We start from the raw sequence: 23,704 nt of genomic DNA, 5'->3' as shown, positions 1-23,704 counted from the left end.
GTGCAAATACTTCATTAAAACTTAGTTTGCTTACTTTATTGAATAGAAGAATATCAAGAAAACTGGCTCTGCTTTTCAGCCACTAAGTTTCGACATTTTTGCCTATTTGAGAGATGAAGACACAGGCGCAGCTTTCTAATCCTGCATTTTGCAGTGAGATTGAAAGCAGCCTGGCAGAAGTGAGGAGGCCTCCAGTAACCTGAAAGCTGTGAGTTACCTCATCACTGTCCTAGCTACTGTGCCAGGCAGTTTACACAGCATATTTCATTTAATCCCAGCATGATACTAAATATTGGTCCAAAATCCTTCCTAAGTCACTGGGTAAGTACGTGACCAAAGATGGAATACCAACCAGTTTTATATGTAGTATGCAAACATGTAATTGTTCTCCTGCATAGATGAATCCCTGGTTTATTTCAAATACACCTAGTCCAGTCCATCTTAATCAGCAAATGAGCAAAACATTTTAACATATTAATACACAGAGTGCTGAAAGTTACATTAAGAAAAAAAAACCCTTTGGCTACATAAACACCTTCAAAGATTTCAGATTAAATAAAAGAAAATAGTCCAGCTAAGAAGGACTACACACCACTCGAATTTATTGCCAAGCAAATTGTGGAATCATTTTTAGAGACACCTTAAGAAAGTAAAATCTTCTATGATTAAATATCCTTTCAAAAACTCCCTTCCAGGATAAACATACTACAATATTTTCTATGTCACAACACTAAGGAAGTAAAGATCCAAAAGTATGATCATAGCTGTTTCTAGAGGATAGATCAATTTATTTTAAGAACCTAAGACAAGATCCACACAATTTGACATTCACTTCCTCATTCAAAGGTCACTAAAATGCCTACGTCAGACCTCTGCTGCTTTCTTTTAAGAATGCTAAACTATAGACCCAATAAGGATAAAAGCAGTTCTAATGTAATCTACAAATGACCTTACTAAGTCTTTTCTACATCTCATAAAAGTACATTAATTGTATCATTTTATTTAAGTTCCCAACTTGCTGTAATGTATTAGCATATTAAAATTAACTCTGCAGGCTCTAATCATTTCACCTTCTAAGCCAACTTACCGGGACAAATTTGATAAAATTATAGTACCCCCTGGTGGTGTTACCTTCATACCCCACTAGGACATTTCATAATATATATATATTTTAAACTCCTTCCACTAAAATCAGTGGATAACTAATTAGTCTTTTCTAAACTCAAATAAAAACCTGAGAAAATTAAAGGGGCTATAACAGATTGTGAAAAGGGATGAGGCAGGGTGGTATTTCAATAAAATAAGAATATTTGGAGCCATATATACCATTTTTCAGAGAAGAAAAACACTTTTAAGAAATATTTCTTACGGACTGGTCTCTATAGCCAAATTAAATACACAACTCTAAAATTAATCACTGATTAATTCAAATAACTGAAAGTGTACGAAATGGTGTTTTTGAATGATATACTAATATAAATTCTTCATAAATCAGGAAGGAAGAAGAAAGTTGGTAAAAATTTAAATGCAATGATTTTTGCTTTTATAATTCACTCAACTTTCTTCTAACAGATCTGAATTGTGTTTGTTACTGCCATTGTTTTTTATATACTTTATTTTTATTACAACTTTAATTTAATTAAAGTTTATAATATCACTTAGCAAAATGAGCAGAACTTTTGGGCAAACACTTAGAAACAAAGCTTTTTCTGACTTCATTTTATTTTTCCTAACCTTTAGTTTGCTCTTCTACCCTTCAAAACTCCCCCCTATTGCCATCCCCTGATTTCCTCACTAATTGATTTTCATTTATCCTGTATAGACATTTTACAATAATGCAGGGAATCATAGGATATATGAATGAGAGAGAGAGAAATAGATAAGACTCCCACAATATTCTGGAGATCCATAGAATAACTCCACTAAAGTCAAAGAATATTTATAAGAATATATATAAGAATAAGAGATCTTGTGATCCCACTAGAAGAAACATTTAGATCCAGTCAATGAAATGGCAACATCATATTCATAGATTGTCCAAGTACTTTAGTAACTAGAGAATCAATCCATACATTATTTCAGATTAGTTCCACTTTGAGTTCAGCAGTACTATAGTTTACCTCTGGTTCAAACCAGTAAGCAACTCTGATTTATAATGAAAATATCAAGAGCTTTGTTTCAATTTAGATCAGATTCAGGTTCAATAAAATAACATTCCTAGTTCAGTTCAGGAAAATGTGAAAGAATATTTACTAGTTTCTGATTCACCTTCCATTGGCTTCTTGATTATAATTTAAAATAAAGAACATTGAATAACTCTCAGTTATTCAGGCAACATTGATGAAGCCCTTACTATATTCCAGGCACTGTCTTGAATGTTGGAATACAAAATAAGTGGAGTAAAATTCCTGCCTAAAGGAATATCTATGTTCTAGCTAGGAAACAGTCAGCTGGACAGGTATAATGATATGAAGAAAGCTAAATTATCCTAAGAGCTACAATAAGCATTTTCGATGAGAGGGCATCACCTTGGTTTGGAAAATGCTTTGATGAGCCTCTAGCAGTAGAGGTCCACCAAAGTTCATCCTAAAATAACCACAAATGGTCACTAAACCTTCTTCTTAAGTGAGTGGGTATTGTTTCCTCTCTTCTGGGTTGAATACCACAATGCAGTTGGAGAACTGAAGTGAAGTTAAGACAAGTTGATCGGCATAACTGAGGAAAATAGCAGGTGAGGACCCCCAAGGATGCAGGCAGATATGCAAGGACAGAGCACAAGTTCCTGCACAACTCCAGGAAGCAGCATGTATATCATACTCTGTGTCAATGGCACCACATAGATTGAATAATTCAACAACTCTGCCAAAACCAGAGCAACTTTTTCAGCTAGGGTGAAAAAGAATCCCCATGGCTGAGAAATTTGGGAAGAGAACAGAAATGTTTAGAAGGGATGTCTATCATTATTAATTGCCTTGGAGTGTGATATAAATCTTCCTTCTACCTGCTCTCTTTATACTTTTATCTAAGTGAGCTTGAATTTTTACTATTGGTTTTTATTTATTTAGTAGGTGATGCTGATGGTTATCATTTGGGGTTTTGTGGTGGTGGTGGCTGCTCTTGTTTGTTAGCTCAAAGCAGAGCTGAAACGTGCACCCTGTCAGGCAAAGACTATAAACAGATAGTGATGATGGTGGACCCAAAGGACAGGGGGAAAGTTGATATCTGAGTTACTCAAAATTATAATTTAAAAAGTAATAAAACCTAAAACAAAGGTGCTGTGAGAGAGAAAAAAGAAAAAAAAAAAGGACCTGCTTTGCCTCAGGAAAACAGGAACATCACTGAGAAAGTAATTTTTTTGAAGGAAGAATAGCAGTTATCCAGGAAAAGAAAAATGGTAAAGGGATTCAGCAGAGACAATAGCATGAACAAATGGAGGGCATTTAGGAATAGCCAAGAAACTGACTGTGACTGGAAAAAGGCACTCCTATTCTATTCTATGCCATTACTTTGTTCTGAGGGACTGTCAGTGAAACCTATAAATTACATACCATTTACATGTTTGTGGGAATAGATAACCCCATCAGCTCTGTGCCAGTTTGAAAGGATTATTACCCTAGAAAAGCCATGTTTTAATCCTGATCCAATCTTGTGGGAGCAACTGTTTCTTTCAATCCTTTTTCAGTATTCTGGTTTGGGAGTTTGATCAGATTATCTCCACAGCAATGTGACACATCCAATTGTGGGTATTAACCTTTGATGAGAGGGAGATGTGACTCCCCTCATTCCAAGTGGATCCAGATTAGTAACCAGAATCCTTTAAAAAAGGAAGCATTTTGGAAAGAGCGAAAGAGCCTCGAAAGAGCCACAAGGAGAGCCACAAAAGTGACAAGAAAGCCAGGACAGTGACAAAAACTGTGAGAATCCAGACAGCCAGAGACCTTTGGAGATGGAGAAGGAAAATGCCCCAGAGGGAGTTTCATGAAACAAGAAGCCTGGTGAGAAAGCTAGCAGGCATCACCATGATTGCCATGTGTCCCTCTAGTAGAGAGAGAAACCCTGAAACTCATTGGCCTTCTTGAACCAAGGTATTTTTCCCTGGATGCCTTAGATCAGACATTTTTATAGATTTGCTTTAATTGGGACATTTTCTCAGTCTTGGAACTGTAAACTAGCAACTTATTAAATTTCCCTTTTTAAAAGCCATTCTGTTTCTTGTATATTGCATTCCGGCAGCTGGCAAACTAGAATATTGACCAATACTCTCAATTGTTAATTCATAGCTATTTGGCTTCTGAAGGCACCATGAAACTGCTCTTATTAAAGACCATCATAATGGTTAGAAACATTTAAAATGAAAAAAAAATAGAGAACATCATGTGTTCTAGTTTGCTAGCTGCTGGAATGCAATATACCAGAAACGGAATGGCTTTTAACAAGGGGAATTTAATGAGTTGCTAGTTTATAGTTCTAAGGCCGAGAAAATGTCCCAATTAAAACAAGTCTATAGAAATGTCCAATCAAAGGCATCCGGGGAAAGATACCTTGGTTCAAGAAGGCCGATGAAGTTCAGGGTTTCTCTCTCATCTGGAAAGGCACATGGTGAACGCAGTCAGGGCTCCTCTCTCGGCTGGACAGGCACATGGTGAATACGGTATCATCTGCTAGCTTTGTCTCCTGGCTTCCTGTTTCATGAAGCTCCCCGGGAGGCGTTTTCCTTCTTCATCTCCAAAGGTCGCTGGCTGGTGGACTCTCTGCTTCGTGGTGCTGCAGCATTCTCTGCTCTCTCTGAGTCTCTCATTCTCCAAAATGTTTCCTCTTTTATAGGACTTCAGAAACTAATCAAGACCCACTCAGATGGGTGGAGATATGTCATCCCTTAATCCAGTTTAACAACCGTTCTTAACTAAATCTCATCAACCAGGGAGATGATCCCATCACAGTCCCAAATACACAGCATTGAATAGAGACTATTCTACCTTTAAGAAATGGGATTTATATTAAAACATGGCTTTTCTTAGGGGGCATATATCCTTTCAAACCAGCACATCATGTAAATAGCAATTGAGGCAACTTCTAAGTCCTTTTTTAAATCTCACTTTTCTTTTACGTGTCCTTGGAGGCTATATGGTATACTTGTTAAGCTTGTGAGATCTAGAATCAGATTATCTGGGTTCACATTTTTCTGGGTTGATCATTTACTTGCCTTGTGACCTTAGGTAAATTACTTGACTTCTCTGTATCTTAATTCTCTCATCTGTTAAATGGGATAAAATAGTAATATCTGTCTCAGACTTGCTGATAAGACTAAATAAATTAATAAAAGAGCTTAGACCACGTATTAGTTAGGGTTCTCTAGAGAAACAGAATCAACAGGGAACACTTGCAAATACAAAATTCATAAAAGTGTCTCACATGACCGTGGGAATGCAGAGTCCAAAATATGCAGGGCAGGCTGTGAAGCTGATGTTTCCAATTCAGGGTCTGGACAAACTCCACAGGAGAGGCTTGCCAGCCAAAGCAGGAAGAGAGGCTGTCTCTTCTGAATCCTCCTTAAAAGGCTTCCATTGACTAGACTGAGCATCACTCATTGCAGAAGACACTCCCCTTGGCTGATTACAAATGGAATCAGCTGTGGATGCAGTTGACGTGATCATGATCTAATTCTATGAAATGTTTTCATTGCAACAGACAGGCCAGCACTTGCCCAACCAGACAAACAGGTACCACCATTTGGCGAAGTTGACACACGAAGCTGACCATGACACTCAACCCCTTGTCAGCTTGGCAGCTATACATATCACCTTAAACCATACCTAATTTCTAAATAAAAACATTAAAATACACATTTTTTTCCTTTCACCTAACAATACTCAACTGTCCTGCATATAACTGGAAACACAGTAACTCTCTCCAGAAAAGGATGCAAGTCCTTGGGTAATATTCATTCTTAAACTTGATATCTTACAACTTAAATAGTATAACAGGAACAAAACAGCATCACAGTTCTCATTTCTGTAACTGATCATGTGGTCGTAGTTCATATTTATCACTACCTTCTTCTACTACCCATTCCATGTTCCCTTTACCCTCAGCAAGCACTTCAGCTGGCCGTGGTTCTTTGCCTAGTGGGGTGACCCAAACCTTCATTCCTGAAGTTTCAGACCTATTGGTAGTCCTGCCTGGATTGGGTTGTTGCAGTTTTCCATGGATTTTAATCACAGAGAATGGTAGTACTAAAAGACACACTAGGGGATCTCCTATATTCCAAGAAAACTCTTCTTTACCTCCATTGTATAGTTGCAGTCCTATTTCCCCCTGATAGTCAGAGTCAATCACCCTAGACAATAATGCAATCCCCTTCTTGGCTTGTTGATCCAGAGGCATGAGTAGCCCAAAATGGCCAGGTGGCATTCTTAGATTCCAGTTCAATGGAATCATTGTTGTTTCTCCTGGTGGAAGCACTCCCCCTTTTGGAACTAAAACCTGTAGACCAGCAGAGCTCAGGGTCGCGGCGACAGGAAGCAAAAATTTTCCTAGTGGATCACTAGGGGTAATAGTGAATGGTACCACTCCCATTTCCATTTTACAATAGAGTGCTGCTGCGTACATGCAACTTTATGGCTTGGTGGGTCAGACAACACCTAGCTCATGATAGGCAACTCAGGTCTCATGGTAACTTGGTGGCCATGGTTAAGCATTCAGTCTCTACTAAGGCCCAGTAGCAGGCCAAAAGCTGTTTCTCAAAAGGCGAGTAGTTATCTGCAGCAGATGGTAAGGCTTTGCTCCAAAATCCTAAGGGTCTGCATTATGATTCTCCTATAGGGGACTGCCAAAGGCTTCAGACAGAATCTCTATTTGCCACTAACACTTCCAGCACCATTGGATCTGCTGGATCATATGGCCCAAGTGGCAGAGCAGCTTGTACAGCAGGCTGGATCTGTCGCAGAGCCTCCTCTTGTTCAGGTCCCCACTCAAAATTAGCAGCTTTTCTGATCACTCAATAAATGGGCCAGAGTAGCACACCCAAATGAGGAATATGTTGTCACCAAAATCCAAAGAGACTAACTAGGCGCTGTGCCTCTCTTTTGGTAGTAGGAGGGGACAGATGAAGCAACTTACCCTTCACCTTAGAAGGGATATCTCAACATGCCCCACACCACTGGACACCTAGAAATTTCACGGAGGTGGAAGGCCCCTGTATTTTTGTTGGATTTATCTCCCATCCTCTGACACCCAAATGCCTTACTAGTAAGTCTAGAGTAGTTGCTACTTCTTGCTCACTAGGTCCAATCAACACGATATCATCAATATAATGGACCAGTGTGATATCTTGTGGGAGGGAGAAATTATCAAGTTCCCTGCAGACAAGATTATGACATAGGGCTGGAGAACTGATATACCCCTGAGGTAGGACAGTGAAAGTATATTGCTGACCTTGCCAGCTGAAAGCAAACTATTTCTGGTGGTCCTTACTAACAGCTATTGAGAAAAAAGCATTTGCCAGATCAATAGCTGCATACCAGGTACCAGGGGATGTATTGATTTGCTCAAGTAATGATACCACACCTGGAACAGCAGCTGCAATTGGAGTTACCACCTGGTTGTGCTTACAATAATCCACTGTTATCCTCCAAGACCCATCTGTTTTCTGCACAAGCCAAATAGGAGAGTTGAATGGGGATGTGGTGGGAATCACCACCCCTGCGTCCTTCAAGTCCTTAAGAGTGGCAGTAATCTCTGCAATCCCTCCAGGAATCTGGTATTGCTTCTGATTTACTATTTTGCTAGGTAGGGGCAGTTCTAGTGGCTTCCACTTGGCCTTTCTCACCATAATAGCCCTCATTGCAAGAGTTAGAGAGCCAATGTGGGGATTCTGCCAGTTGCTCAGTATGTCTATACCAATGATACATTCTGGAACTGGGGAAATAACTACCGAATGGGTCTGGGGGTCCACTGTGAGATGGACATGAGCTAAAACTCCATTGATCACCTGGCCTCCATAAACCCCCACTCTTATGGTAGACCAGAGTGATGTTTGGGTTTCCCTGGATTAATGTCACTTCTGAACCAGTGTCTGATTCTCCCAAAAATATCTGATCATTTCCTTTACCCCAATACACACTTACCCTGGTAACAGGCTGTCGATCTCCTTGGGGAAAGCTTGGAGGAAGATTAGCAGGATAAATTTGTGGCAGTGTAAGAGGGTTCTCCCCCAAAGGGACCTGGCCTCCCTTCATTCAAGGGGTTCTGGGTCTGTAAACTGTTTCAAGTCTGGAAATTGGTTAAGGGGCTGTAACTCTGTGTTTTTGTAATTCAGGTTAAATTTCTGTTCATGTGACCTAGAACTCTTGTTTATACAGTTCAAACAAGAATTTAGTAGACTGCCCTTCTACTGTATTTCTAGGTAACCCATGATTTACTAGCCAATGCCCCAAATCTCTGTGAGTCATATAATTTTGATGCCTGCTTTGAGTTTGCTGTCTATTATAATAGCCGCGTCTACCCTGTCTTTGGCGATTAAGTGCCGCCACCTGGCTTCTGCCAACTCGGGATCCCATCATCCCCATTGTGTTTAAGGATTCCAGCTCGATAACAGCAGTTCCTACAGTAATATCTGATCTACAGAGAAGTGCAACTACAGAGCTGTTCAAGGATGATGTTGCTAGTCTCACAAATTTATATCTCACTGTTCCGGTAAAAGATGCATCCTCCAGACATTCCTGGGGTGTAAGAGCAGGCTTTGCATGATAAATCCACTCTAACATTCCCATCTCTCCAAGCCTCTGGATCCCCTCATCTACATTATACCAGGGCAGTTCTGGCATTTCAACCTCAGGTAATGTTGGCCACCTTTTGATCCATGTTTCAACCAACCATCCAAATAAACTGTTAATACCTTTTCTAAGCTCTCAAGCTATAACATTGAATGCAGAATCTCTGCTTAGTGAGCCCATATCAATAAATTCAGCCTGATCCAGCCTTATATTCCTCCCACATTATCCCACACCCTTAAAATCCATTGCCACACATATTCCCCTGATTTCTAGCTATATAAATTGGAAAACTCACATAGTTCTTTTGGAGTATAACGTACCTCCTCATGTATGATACTTTGTATCTCACCTTTAGGGGCCTGTTGGGACTTAAGTACAGTTATAGGTCTGGAAGAAATGAGGGGTGGTGGGGGTGGGTCATGAAAAGAATTAGATATCTTCCAAGCCATTTGCTTCAGGGCTTTCATTTGCAGTTTCATCTGGACAGGATTAATCACTCTCGGGTTAATCCCTTCAGGAGGCGGTTGGGTGGCCAACTCCTCAAGGCAGACTGGAGGTGGGGTGGCTATGTCCTCAGGGCAGACTATTACAGGGTTATCTAGAGAAGACTCAGCATGACCTAGGGTTTCAGCCTCACCACCGACATCATTATCATTATCATATGACACCATCCCATTTTTCAGGGTGTCACTTCTTTCCAATTAATGCCCTCACTTTAACGGCAGACACCATGCAACACTGAGATTTCAGTTGTAAAGTTGCTACTCTAACGATAAGATTCTGAGTCTGATTTTCAGAGATCTCAAGTCTACGGCAACAGGAAATAAGATTTTCCTTCAGGATACTCAGAAACATCTACATCTGTCAGATGGCACTTAAGCTTCTCATTTGAAGCCTTAAGCCCATCCCTTTCACTCCTTAATGTAGCCAGTATATCTAATATCAACCAGCAAACATGTCTATACTTCTTATTTCCACAAAACTCTGTAAAGGTGTCAAAAACATTATCTCCCAGAGCCTGGCTTCATGCAAGCGAAGGATTAAGAGAATCGAATGGTGATATTTTGACTATCTCTTTTGCCAATTCACTTCATGGATTAGGAGTGTCATTCTGATTATGGGAATCAGAGTCCTTAGTGCCTTTGAGTCCAGTCAGAGTAGAAAACCATTCATAAAAAAACATTTTTAAAATTCTGTCTCTTAAGAACCACTCCTGGTACCAAGATGTATTAGTTAGGGTTCTCTAGAGAAACAGATCAACAGGGAACACTTGCAAATATAAAATTTATAAAAACGTCTCACGTGACCGCAGGAACGCTGAGTCCAAAATCCGTAGGGCCAGCTGTGAAGCTGACAATTCCGATGGAGGGTCTGGTTGAACTCCACAGGAAAGACTTGCCAGCCAAAGCAGGAAGAGAGGCTGTCTCTTCTGAATCCTCCTTAAAAGGCTTCCATTGATTAGACTGAGCATCACTCATTGCAGAATACACTACCCTTGGCTGATTACAAATGGAATCAACTGTGGATGCAGCTGACATGATCATGATCTAATTCTATGAAATGTCTTCATTGCAACAGACAGGCCAGCACTTGCCCAACCAGACAAACAGGTACCACCACTTGGCCAAGTTGACACATGAAGCTGACCATGACAGAACACCATATGACACATAATATTCAATCATGTTCACTATTAATATCACTTGTCTGACCACACTATGATATCTACATATACATTTTCCTCTATCACTCTACCTCACTCCAAAATCTCCACCCATCCCCAAAGTGCCTCCCAGGCCCTCTCCTCTTTTCATTTTGAACTTTCTTCCAAAACAATGTTATCTACTCCCATGGCTTCAGTTATACCTAGTCAAATCACTACCTTCATCCCAGACTCCTGAATTTCAAAATCACACTTTCTACTGCCTATCAGATACCTCTGGGATTGACCTTGGAGACTCCTGGCATAGCTCTACATTAGCTGAAGATGACTGTCAGTGAGAAAAATAAGAATTTCACCCAAGTAAATATATTTAGGTCTTTTTTAGTATCATAAAGATAAATGACATTAATGTTTTAATGAAATCTCAACTACATTCTAAAGTCACAGAAGGTAATAACAACAACAGCAGCAGCAGTAGTAATATATATTGAGATCTCTTGTATACAAGTACTTTTCTAAATGTTTTACATGTACTACCTCATTTACTCTTCCCAAGAATTCTGTGTACTAGGTACCACTATTATCCCTATATGATTAATGGCGTAACCAAGATGTAAGACGCCTCTCTAACCTGTGTCACACAAGCTGGAAATGGTGTGATTTGAAACCAAACAGACAGTTCAACTCTAGAGTCTATATCTTAACCAATACATTTTAGTTGTTCCTAATATCTCTTATTTAGGTCTGACTAATTTCTCAGATATCGAAATAAGCACAATGATTAATGATGACAATAATTATAATAATAACAATAATAGTGTTAGCTAACATTTTGGGGGCCAGGCACTATTCCAAAAAAATGTTATACACAATAACTTACGACCTTTGATCTAAGTCTTATTGAGGTCCAGCAAGAGAATAAGTAACTTGCCCAAAGTCACACAGTAGTAAGTAGCAGAGACAGTACCCAAACCCCAGCAATCTCATATCAGAGATCATGATCTTAATCACTCCTGCTTCAAAAGATGAGCATTAAACTGTCTTCCTGAATAACTGTTTTGCATTCTTTCTCTTCAGCCGAGCAATAGGATGGCATATACCATTTGAAGAAGGCTCCCAGTTCTAGTCCCCCTGAGGCTTTCTCTCCCTCTATCTCTGGAAGTGTGTGAGTCTCTAGTCTCTGATCTCCCTGTGTAACCCTGTTCCATTCTTGTGGTCTCTGTTCCACCACAACTTTGCAGTTCATCTGACTTTGATCTGCCATGGTGCTAAGGCCCCTACCCCACATGACCCTTTAGCTCAGCTTCCCACAGCTAACTGGCTACAGTTTCTGTGTCCCTGAGTCAGATTCTGGAAGAGAAAAGTAGATTGGTTGCTGGCCAGGCGGTGGGATGGTTGACACTGATGAAGTGTCCGTCTCTGAACCAATTAGCAGTGTTGGATGGGAGCTGGATTCATGTTGTGGCAGAAATAAGAAATATTTAGCCTAGAAAATGAAAAGTGACTTAAAATGTAGAGAATCTATATACTCCTTCTCCAGCTTTCCTTTAACTATCAGAGTGGTCATCTCAATATCACTGAAGTGTTGAAGCAGGCACAATTAGGAGTGTGTAAAGAGATTTCTGCATTGATGAGGTGATAGATTTAGATAACCTGTCAAATCCCTATGAAAAGTTAAGGATTAGTTGAAAAATGTACCAAGTGTAGCTTAAGTATTTTAAGTGCCCTCCAAAATACCAGCTTTCAGATTGTTTGTTGCAGTTTCTCAACTCCATCAGGAAGTTCGCTTAGATAGCATTTGCAAAGGCAAAAGTGGCAGCAAGAGGGACACTGCATAGCAGAAAGGAACTCACCACTCCTACCCTTCAGTGATACCTGTCGCCCTAATAGTCATGTGTCCTTCCAAATAAAATAAAATTAAACCTCACCCATGGGAATTGCAATTAAATGACTAATAGTTTCCGGATTTTTTTAATGTCTCATACTCTATGGGAGTTACAATAACCTGTCATTGAATTCTAATCACTGAACTACAACACACCAGGTACAATTGTGTTAGGTGCTATACTAGAACATATGCAGAAACAAAAACAAGAAACACAGGGCCCCTAACTTCCAGGAGCCCACCATCCATGGAACAAGAGAAGACAATTCACAAAGAAGAAAATGCAGACTATGGCAAATAGAGTGCAGTAGGAAAGGAGGAAGGGGAAATTTTTATTCCACAGAAGAAGAATACATAGGGACTTGGGAATCATTCTTTGAAGTGATATAATATAATCTGGACTTTATAGAATGGGTAGTATTACAGCAGCAGCAGCTAGAGTCAGCATGAGAGTATTCCAAGTAGAAAGCAGGAACAAAAGGCACAGAGGCAAACCAGTAGAGGGGATATTTGGAGAATGGCAAAGAGTCTGAAGACTAGAATATGGGGGTGTGGGGAGAAAAGGGAGGGAGAGGAAAAAATACTGGGAATATTGGGACATAAGTTTGCAAATGTTGGCTGTGGGCCTTTGACATAAAGATAATTTCAAATGAAAAAAGGCATCTAGAATCATACTAATGACCTTCAAAAAAAAGTCCTCTAAACATCCAAGTTAAAACATACAAATGAATCATGAGATGCCCAATATTTGATTTTAATAATTGACTCAAAGTCAATAAGACTCTTGAAAGAGCCTTTAATAAATATCACACACAACCCTCGGGAGAAATAGGACATCCAAGATTAAGGCAAGAGGTTAAAAAAACTTTTCTTGCCAGGAGCAGTGCCCTTGCTTGCCAAAATGCCTTTTAAACAACCTCACCAGTCTCACATGTAACCTGACCCTGAATAACAATCTCTTTCTATACTCCTTTGTACAAGTACCGATAAAAACGTTGTGCCCATCAACCAGCACATTTAATTCAGCAGCAGCACTTAAATCTGCCTCTCATTTTCCTACCACTTGCCTGAAATTCTAGAGGAAGGGGTTATTGTTAAACAGCAGTAAGCATTATTTTCACAGCAGTGCACATTAATAATAATTCGGTGCGGTGTCACGGAAGCCTGTAGGCTCTTAGCTGAATTTATTTGAAAAATAAAGTTGGTTTTTTTTTTCCCTGAAGATCTTTACTTAAGTCAGCATGGAACTCTTGTAAAGATAACTATCAATAAGTCACGACTACCCAAGGAGCAGTCTTGTTATTTTTTTAATTCACTGCTCACCATGACAACATAATAAATATACCTTTAGAGGTTCATACATGCCCAACTATCAAAAATGTCATAGTTCCTCCTTCATGGTGCTCCTAGGCATAAACTTCAACCCATTTTTTATTCTCAGAAATTCTAGTAAAACATCAATTTTCAACTGCAAGCTACTAGTAACAATTTTGTGATAAGTTAGCAAAACAAGTCTTAGTTCATAATACACTAATAATTACTAAACTTTTTTAATTTTAAAAAATTAAAAAGCAAGCCATCAAGCCAATATGATTTCGCCATCTGTTTTTCCAACTTTTGTGTGGAGTTCTGTTAGATGTTCCTGTATCCTTTCATAAATGACTAATAGGAAAGATACAAGACTAATAGGAAACATAACTTTATGCAACTTTGTTGACGGTTGGTTTCAGTTAACAGCTGGTCTTTAAACTACCCAACATAAAAGCATACATTTTAGGGCAAAAATGACCACAAAACTGCTTCATAAAATAAAGCATTTCATTTTTCAAAGCTTTTGGATTATTGAAGAGGCTATAATACTAAAAGGCCCCTAGAGTTTTGTTTTGTTTTTAAATAGAAAGTTAAAAGTTTCCACCTTTAAATATCAGAGACTAGAGATTTTACAATAAGTGTCAGAAATAAAATGCAATTCCCTTCAAAGCCATATAAAAAAAGTAGGCTTCTGTAAAAAGTTTTCCTTCAAACAGTGCAGTTATAGCAAAAAATTGTGATAGATTTTCTGCAATGGTGTCCAGACATCCAAGTTAGCCAAAACATCAGGCTTCCATACACTCAAGTTGTTAACAGTGCTTCCCTACACTACCCAACAGCTTCTCCCACTTGAATAAAGAAATGCTGTAAGAAGAACACCATGTAATGAGATATTCAATTTCCCACCATCATCCAAGCAGATGCAGTTCCTTCCAAAGGTATGTAGTAAACGTTACAAGGTACATAAAAGATGTGACTTCTTTATTCAAATGGTTGGGGTTTTTTTTCCTTCTCCATCCCATATCTTCCATAACAATGGATGTGTTTAAGAGGTAAGAGAGATAACTTTGCTCTGAGAATATGTTAGGTGGATTCAGGGAGAATGTCTAATGGTCAATATCTCTCTGAAAATAAAAAACCATCTCTCCTTGGTAGCTGCCTACTTGGGCTTATCTCTCTCTGTGAAGTCTGCCAGGCCTTCATGTGAAATACCAGAGGTGGTTTGCTTTCTCTCCAGCAGGGATAATGGGCTTTTCAGCACTTTTGCCAAATTACTGACAGGAGGACCTATTTCCCCTTCCCGTTAAAAGAAACTGATAGTGACAGGAACAAGAGAATAACTTTAACCACTAAATTATACATTGCAAAGAATGGATGGACAAATGAAACTCCCACATAATTCCACTCCAAATTACTTCCCAGCTAAAAGTTTATAAGAACAGTCAACAATACACAAAAGGACCTGAGGAGAATTTCTTTTTCCTGGATTTTTCATGTCCTCTGTCTTATTACTGTCTTGTAAACATTCTATTGTATCATTAATATTCCCATAAGGAATACAGATAATTATTGTATAACTGAGAAATGCCAAGAGATCTTTACCTGAGCGCCTTTGCCTTTTTTGGAGACTAGATTAACCATATAACTTGCTCCATTAGGAGTAACATTCACAATTTATCGTTTGGTTCACTTTCACATAAGCATTAACTACCATTGTCAAGGATTCCAAATCATTGACATTTTCCCCATAATCTTTGTGCCCAATACATTGCCATCCACAGGTGAGTTCTTAATAAATACTATTGGATAATGGATGAACTCAGTTACAGAATATTCAAAAATGCTTCATTTTTTTAAGCCTCCCAAACAGCAAAGTTATTATAGCTCTATGTTTAGTTGAGCTAAAAGCCTGACTAATTCATTTCAAAAACCTACAAATGGGGTGGTGCAATGGTGGCTCAGTGGCACACTTCTTGCCTGTCATGCCAGAGACCCGGGTTTGATTTCCGGAGCCTGCCCATGACCCCCCAAAAAACCTACAAATGTACGATCAGTGCTCAGAGACACCACCGAAAAGTTTAGGTATTACACCTGCCTGCCTAGAATATAAGATGAAAACATCAAATACAAAGTGAATTGAGATAATGTATTGGTTCTGCTTTTCAGTATCAAAATTCAGCTCAGGCATTCTTTGATACGGCAAGAAAGTTGTGTCTCAAAATCTAAATGTTATGATCTTTACTAAAACAAACCTAAGAAAAAGCACATTATTTAACAGTTCCTTCTACTCCCTTCCAAAAGGAAAGAAATGCCACACACACAAACACACATACACTCAAAATATTATTCAAAGTAAACTGGAAATTAATACCACAAATATGTTGGTACCTAACTATTGTAGGCTGAAGGTAAATGCTTAGCACCATCCACGGCCAGGTATTCCAGGTGAATCAGCCCTGTTTTCATGTTAACAATTTATCATTAAGTGCAGATGGGGTGGTGCCCAGCTGCCACCTGAGCAGTTAGGCATGCACAAGCTTAGAGAACAGGGAACAGAGAATGTGTCTTGGTTATAGAACAAAAGAACTCATTTTATCACTTGCCTTTACCGCTGGAGAAAATGGCTCCTGGTGTGCTGAACTCCATGATAAATGTGCCCCCTCTAGTTCTTTATTGCCTCTGTAAATCACAGGACTGACAGCAGTTAATAAGAAAAGCTTTTGAGTGGTTTTGAAGTTTTGCTTTGTACAAATAAAGTCTCATATTAAAGATTTTGCTAGTCCTCAAGGTGTAGCAAAAGCAGCACACATAGAACTTCCCTACTTTTAACTGCTTGTTTCCTTTTTTTAATTTTCAAAACAAAAAAGAAAAGAAAATCTTTCAGTCATGCACAGTAGAAAAATAAAAGCAGATAGTTTACGCGGTTCGTATTCTCACACACAGTTGCTGATTCTATTGCAATTACAATCTCTTCTGGTTTTTATAAGTTGGAGTTTCAGATAAATACTAGAAAAGATACGTGGTGGAAAGAAGGTCAATACAGAAGATTTATTATTAAGTTTCTGACATAATTATATGCTTTACCTCTTTTAACCAAAGCAAACTTAGGTTCAGTGTAGAGAAAGAATTCTAAATTTCACTGAATCGATCAGCAAACTACTCATTCAATCACAGGTCTTGGGATCCTGAAATTGTGAAATCATATTTCAGAATATAAACTGACATGAAGAAAAATAACAATTCTACCTTATTGTGTAGGCTTTTTCCCCCAAGGAGCTCAAAATACTTTGCCACAACAGCCTTACAAAATCCTAAAGAGCAGACATTATCTGTTCTTTCTTGGGGAGGAAGCAGAGGCATAAAAAGCAAGAAATGTCCTTTTCTGATTTTTCTCTAAGTCCTCCACAGAGTTAAAAACAGGACTTAAGAGTATTCTTCTTAAATAAAACCATTTAATTTACAGTTCAAAAAATAAGAATGTTGAGTGCATTTTCCTCTGGCAATATCTCCACTACAGAGTAAAGAAGGGTAATCCATGTAAGTTGACTTAATAACTATCTGTACACCAGAAGAAAAAAAACATAAACTGACCAGTTTACAATCTGGGGTCCAGCTTTACTTTGTCCTTAAGCAACAAGAGCAAATAAAAAAAAAACATCAGCCTTTCAAATTATTTACTTGTGGCAGTTTGCTGCTTGGTATGCATAAAGTTAAAGAGGCAAGACAATAGCCAATTTTATTATCAGTTTTTACAGCATTCTGATTAAGTGCACATTTCATAGCAGCATATACCAGAACTGAGCTTTAACATTAGGATTTCATTAAGTGAATTTTACTGAAACAAATTAGAACTAATGTTCCAGTGATTTTGCTTCCTTTCCATGGTTTGCCTTTTCCTGGTCTAACCCTAGCCAATTCTTTCTGAAGATTTTCTTAATCCATCCTCCCTGGTGAATAAGAGTGAACAAGAATCCATATTCTTAGAGACCTCTCTGTTGAGGTTTCTAATCTGAAAAGGTAGCCCTGGAAATCATCTGTAGCAGTCAACACAGCAGAGTTTGAGCAGCTCAGATTCAGTTTCAGTTCTTGAACTACTGGAGGCAAAAGACGAAAGTGCAGTTACGTCTCCACTGTCATCTCCCTGCATCCATAAAGAATTTCATAAGGCCCAGAGCTACAAACACACTGTGAACACCTATTCAATACTGAGGGATTCCTCTGGAAGGGAAACCCAGACTATTAGGATGAATGCCCTTGAATCTCTGATTGTATTTACCAGAGGAAATTTGGTCAAGGTCCTTGGAAGTAATGGACTCACGTCAAGGAAGTCTGGGCTATCCAAATTTAATACAGGCATAGCCAAGTGAAAGAATTCAAGAGAGCTTCCCTGTAGATTTACAACACACTTAACATTTAAGAAACTTGCCAGATAGAATGGGTACTAAGATCCATGGATGTTTACTAGATTTCCTGGGCGTTAAAACAGTAAGACCAGCACTGGGCTATTTTAGAAGGCAGCATACCACCTTTGAAAGATACTCTGGCTTTGGACAGAGTTGGGTGCAAATCCAGCTCAGCCACTTTCTAGCTTTGTGACCTTGCAAGTAATGTATCTGAGACTTTTAAATATATCCCTTTAAATCTAATAAGATTGTCATACGATCAGGTTTATAAAGTGCTTGTAAAGTGTCCCACATAGAAAACACCAATTAAATCGCTCCTTAATTTATTCAACAAATATGTGCCAGGAAGAATGTTTTACATACATTATTTCATTCAATCCTCACTGCAATGGTATGATTGGCTCTTACATAAAAGAGACCCCATTTTTAAACAGTCAATTTAAAAGAAAGCCCATTCTAAAAAGGTTCCAGGTGATCTCAACAGAAAGGGTCTAGAGATGTCCCCTGGAACACAGCCAGAGGAACTGCAGCTAACTGTTCCCAGAGAAGGAACCCTGGAAATAGCCTGAAAAGAGCCAGCTCTAGGGCATCGGTGGCTCAGTGGCAGAGTTCTCACCTGCCATGCCGGAGACCCGGGTTTGTTTTCTGTAGCCTGTCCATGTGAAAAAATAAAGAGAGAGAGAGAGAGCCAGCTTTAAACATATGTCAACCCCAGGGAACACTACAAGCAAATCAGACTAATACTTGCCAAGTAAAGACCTTTCCTGTCCCTTGCTCCTCCTTCCTGCCCCTCCCTAGCTCCACCCCTAGCGGTACAATAAGCAGGAAGGACAAGCACCAGGAAGGGAAATAGAAAAGGCAACCCATCTCCACTCCTACTGTACACTTCTCATCTTGAAGCCAATCCCAAGCTTGTGAAAAAGAGTGGCTTGAACTTTGAATGAAAGTCAGACTGTTACATTGGATTGGTCATTTGTATTACTAAAATGAGACTGTTTTATGACTAGAAGTAATTAGAGTATATTTTTTTCAATCTTAAGAGTGACTAAAAGGGCCATGGTGGCTCAGCGGCAAGAACGCTTGCCTGCCATGCCAGAGGACCCGGGTTCGATTCCCGGTGCCTGCCCATGTTAAAAAAAAAAAAAAAAGAGTGACTGAAAAAGCAAAGGGACATCCCTGAGATTTCATCCAAAGGCAGGCAAAGAACCAGCCCACAGAGTAGGTTTAACATGGAAAGGGGGATTACAGTTTGTTCATACCCTATGGAGACCTACTCTTTATCATTACCTTTAATATAAGATATATTCACCTATAAATCCTATTGTAACAGATGGAATTATGTACACCAGGAAAAAAATACATATTCTTAATCTTAACCCATATCTGTGGGTATGAACTTTTTAAAATAGGATCTTTTGAATATGCTATTTTTAGATAAAGTGTGGCCCTATTGAATCAGATGGAGTCATAATCCTATTATAAAAACTGGACACCTTATAGACAAGACCATGAGGAGAAAGCCACCAGGGAGGAGTAAAAAAGTCAGCAGAAACCAAAACAGAAAGAAAAGGACATCACCATGTGATGGGAAAGCCAACAAGCCTCCAAGGATTGGCAGCCAGCCCCAGAATGCCAGTCTTCAGGGAGAAAACATTGCCTTGCTGATGACTGATTTTGGACTTCTAGCCTCAAAACCATAAGCCAAGAAGCTCCTGTTGTTTAAGCCAAGTCATTCTGTGGCATTTGTCTTAGCAGGTGGGAAACTAAGACACCTATGAAACTAGAAAGTGAAAATGGGAGAATAAGCACATGACCACCAGCTAAATTAGAAGCAAATTCTGAAATAATTATTGTTGTTAAACCTAAAATTGGTTATTAACTGCTGACATGGAGGTCTATATGCATGAAAATTCTGAATGAGTTTCCATTGCCAAACAATAGAAGAGCATGAGTTTAGTAATTCAATCTGGATATATTAGACAAGAAAAGAAAAATCTCAAAAGCTCCAAGTGAAACAGAGCTTTTCTGTTCCAAACCATAATTTGAATAAATGACACTATTTCATGATTTATTCAAATTATATTGACAATCACTCAGGTTATCTAAGACTCCCTTCTTCCTCACCAAAAAGAAAAATAGTTCTCCACATAACCTGAAGTCATTAGAAAAACATCAACCCATTTCTTCACTGCCTCTTATACAAATCTAACCAAACATAAAAATAAGAAGGCTGGTTGGGTCTTAAGAGATTAAAGCTTCTGTGCTCTTTACAACTGAGTATCAGAATATTAAACAAACTGTGGGTTCCAAATTGGAATAGAAAAGAACAGTTGAAGAGTAGCCCACCAGGGCTTCAGAGATATTAGGAATAATCTGTATCAAAGCTGGGTGGTAAGCACGTTTTATTTATTTCATTGTTCTTTATACCTTAAGCATACACACACACAAATAATTGCATATTAACATTTCATTTAAAAATGAAAAAAGTAGGAAACAGAGCAAACAGCTCTGTTTTGAAAAAGTTCGCTCAATATTTTTCAAAAGCAGCCTATGCTTTTATATTGCTATGCTCCTTACCTCTGAAGGCTCATCTCCAACTGTTCAAGGTCTATTTCAAATGACACCTCTGTGAGGCCTTCCCTGATACTTCCTCTTTCCACAGAGGAATTCATTGCTTCTCTTTGTGCTGCCATAGCTCCAGACCTCGGTTCCATCTCTTACAGCAGATATGCATTGCTCATAACCATCTATGGTTCTCTGTGGAAAAGGAAGGCATTATTTCCATGTCTTTACTTTGCCAATACCTACAACAGTTATCTTACATATAATATAAACTTAGTACTATTTAAAGTACTTCATATTATAATACATTTATATAATTTATAAAATAATATAGAATAATCAATAATGCTACAATCAAATTTGGATTCCAGACTCAAATAGATTAATTCTACAGTGATACTTCCAACATCCCCAATATATTGGAAATGACATCTATAAGCATTTTAACTAGTTTTCTTTCCTGGCTGATGAATAATTGCCACAACTGTAGATATGAGCTCATTTGAAGGAATGAAAAGAGCTCTCTTTAAGATCATTTAATAGTCCCATGCATAATTATTAATTTCCTCTTGAAGCTAACATTTGCTAAAAGAAAAGGAAAGATTCTATTAATGATCAAAACACTTGACTTTCTGGACCTATTCCATTTAATGGGGAAAACTCAGTTCTCTGTTCTTGGGATACTGCCAGATGGTCTTTTACCGGGAATCATTCTAAACTTCTAATCACAGTTCAACAACCATCTGCCAAATCATACACAGGTATTGATATTTGCCACTCTACAGTTAAATTACACCAAATGTCAATGCAATCAACTCATTAGCGGGCTTGGATCGAGTTTCCCCATTCACTACCTACTTCTGTACGTCTTTAATGAAGCAGTATATGGACCAAATTCCCTGTCTATATGTCTATCAGCTGATTGGCTCAGTAATACTGCTAATGTAAAACCAAATGAGCAGAAGAAGAAACCAGTAAAAAACCCTCTGAGCACCTTAGTTCCCTCTTGTGAAGAACAGCAATACACTATAATCCGGCAAGAAAAGCAAATGACATTACAAAATTGCTTAGAGAATCACTTTAACTGGAAGTCACAAGAGGTCATTAAAAAGCACTTGTAATTGTTCCTGGATCACATTTTCCTATCATTGTTCCACCTTCTTTGCTATCTGAGATTTTAAATCTTTCTTGCTGATATAAAAGCCATACACAAACATGAAGTATAAGACTGTCAAATGCAGAATCTGAATGCAAGAGGTCAGCACAGCTTACTGGTTATGCTGGCCCACTGCTCCAAATTTTATATCTTTTCTGTCCCTCAGTTATTGCCTGACATGATTTAACAACTGTAATTCCTTATTTAACGATGTCAAAGGTTTTTAGGAAATTGACTGTATTTCACCAACGATATATTTCTTCTTGATTACGGAGTGGTTAAAATGATTTTAAACCAAGACAGCAAAATAAAGCAGTAATAAAATCAATAAAAGGTGCTTAAAACATTCCTTCTATTAGGTAATGGCATTTAAAATATCCGTAGCTTGTAATGGCACTTAGGATATGCCCAAAAATCAATGAGCTAAATTACTTATTGAACTAGTTAATTTGAACATTGAGTTTTTTATGTATATTGATAAAATGGGCTACAGAATACCCTCGACAAGTAGTGATATCACGTTCATGGTCAGATGTCTCCCTCTGCTGGAAAAATTAAACATTTTCTTTCAGTCACAGAGCAAAAAGATTAAAAGATGTAACCTCAGAAAGTCTCCACAAATTTATAGGAATAATACAAAATCCTTAAGGGTTAAACACACGTACACTTAAAAAAAAATTCTGTCATTAACCCAGAATATGGTATTTTATATTCAATATCAAATAGCAGATAAGAACTAAACTGGAATTGTTTTCAAAACTCTCTTCCAAATTTTCTAATCATTATCCTAGGATTTTTAATATATTAGAAATAAGACATTAAATACCTTGAATCCTTTCTCTTTGAAGTGTAAAGGGATGGAGTTTGAATTTTAAAGGAAAAAATATAAACCTATGCTCAAGGAAAAGTCTACATTCTTAGAAGTTTAATTTGATCAAAATCAAGTCTGAACTCTCTCTTATAAATGAAGGCTCTTGAGAACTTGAGGTGCAAATCCACTAACAGCTTCATATCCCTCTCCCTAATTGGGTTGGTATAAGAGTTTCCAATACTATTATGACCAGCATATTTTTTCAATTTGATTTTTCTCAAACATCTGCTATTTAAAAATGCTAAGTACTTTATTGAAAAGACTCTTTCTTCACCGCTTTTCAATTCCTCCTCCTGCCATTTCAGCCCTAAGCAGATGTTAGAGTTCTGAAGAGCTTGCCTCAAGACTTTTAACTCTAACTACAAAGGAGAGTTTCAGAAATTATGATAAAAAGGTGTTAAGAAAAAAGTGAAGGTCAAAAGGTTATCTGACACTGTACATAGTGTAAAATTAAAATTGTACATAGTATCTTTCAAAAAATTATCACTACCTGGAATATTCCATTTTGGTTTTAAATGGTTTCATCTTTAGTAGACCATACAATTTTTCATTCACATTTCAACATATTTCAATTATATTCTAAACCATGGGCATATTTTAAATTACATGTATTGACAGGATATATATATATATATATATATATATATATATATATTATTATTTTTTTTTTTACATGGGCAGGCACTGGGTCCTTGGGCATGGCAGGCAAGCACTCTTACCTGCTGAGCCACCGTGGCCTGCCTGACAGGATATATTTTTAATCAAAGAACTTTGCTCATTTTGTATGGGTTTGGTATTGTTTTGTGTTGTTTTGATTTTGTGTGTAGAAAAACAAAATAGGAAATTACATAAAATATTGTTTTTAGCATGCTAAAAGATCATTGGCCAACATGCTGTCCATGTACTGTGTATCTGTTCTAGTTTGTTAGACACCAGAATATGATATACCAGAAATGGAATGGCTTTTAAAAGGGGAATTCATTAACTTGCAAGTTTACAGTTCTAAGGCCATGAAAATGTCCCAATTAAAGCAAATCTATAAAAATGTCCAAATTAAGGCACCAACAAGAGGTTACCTT

The 23,704-nt window shown here is 38.1% G+C and overlaps 1 long non-coding RNA gene across 2 annotated transcripts in view; it reads right to left on the bottom strand.

Annotated features, from left to right (window-relative positions):
- LOC143660354 (uncharacterized) overlaps nt 1-23,704 on the bottom strand; it is a 135,276-nt gene that overhangs the window by 96,123 nt on the left and 15,449 nt on the right. For both annotated transcript variants that reach the window (XR_013163976.1, XR_013163978.1), the window contains exon 3: nt 20,614-20,793. This is a non-coding gene — a long non-coding RNA (uncharacterized LOC143660354). The remainder of the gene's footprint in view (nt 1-20,613; nt 20,794-23,704) is intronic.

Source organism: Tamandua tetradactyla, chromosome 16 (genome assembly GCF_023851605.1).
Source record: "Tamandua tetradactyla isolate mTamTet1 chromosome 16, mTamTet1.pri, whole genome shotgun sequence".
NCBI lineage: Eukaryota > Metazoa > Chordata > Mammalia > Pilosa > Myrmecophagidae > Tamandua > Tamandua tetradactyla.
This window is presented reverse-complemented; position numbering and strand designations above follow the sequence as displayed.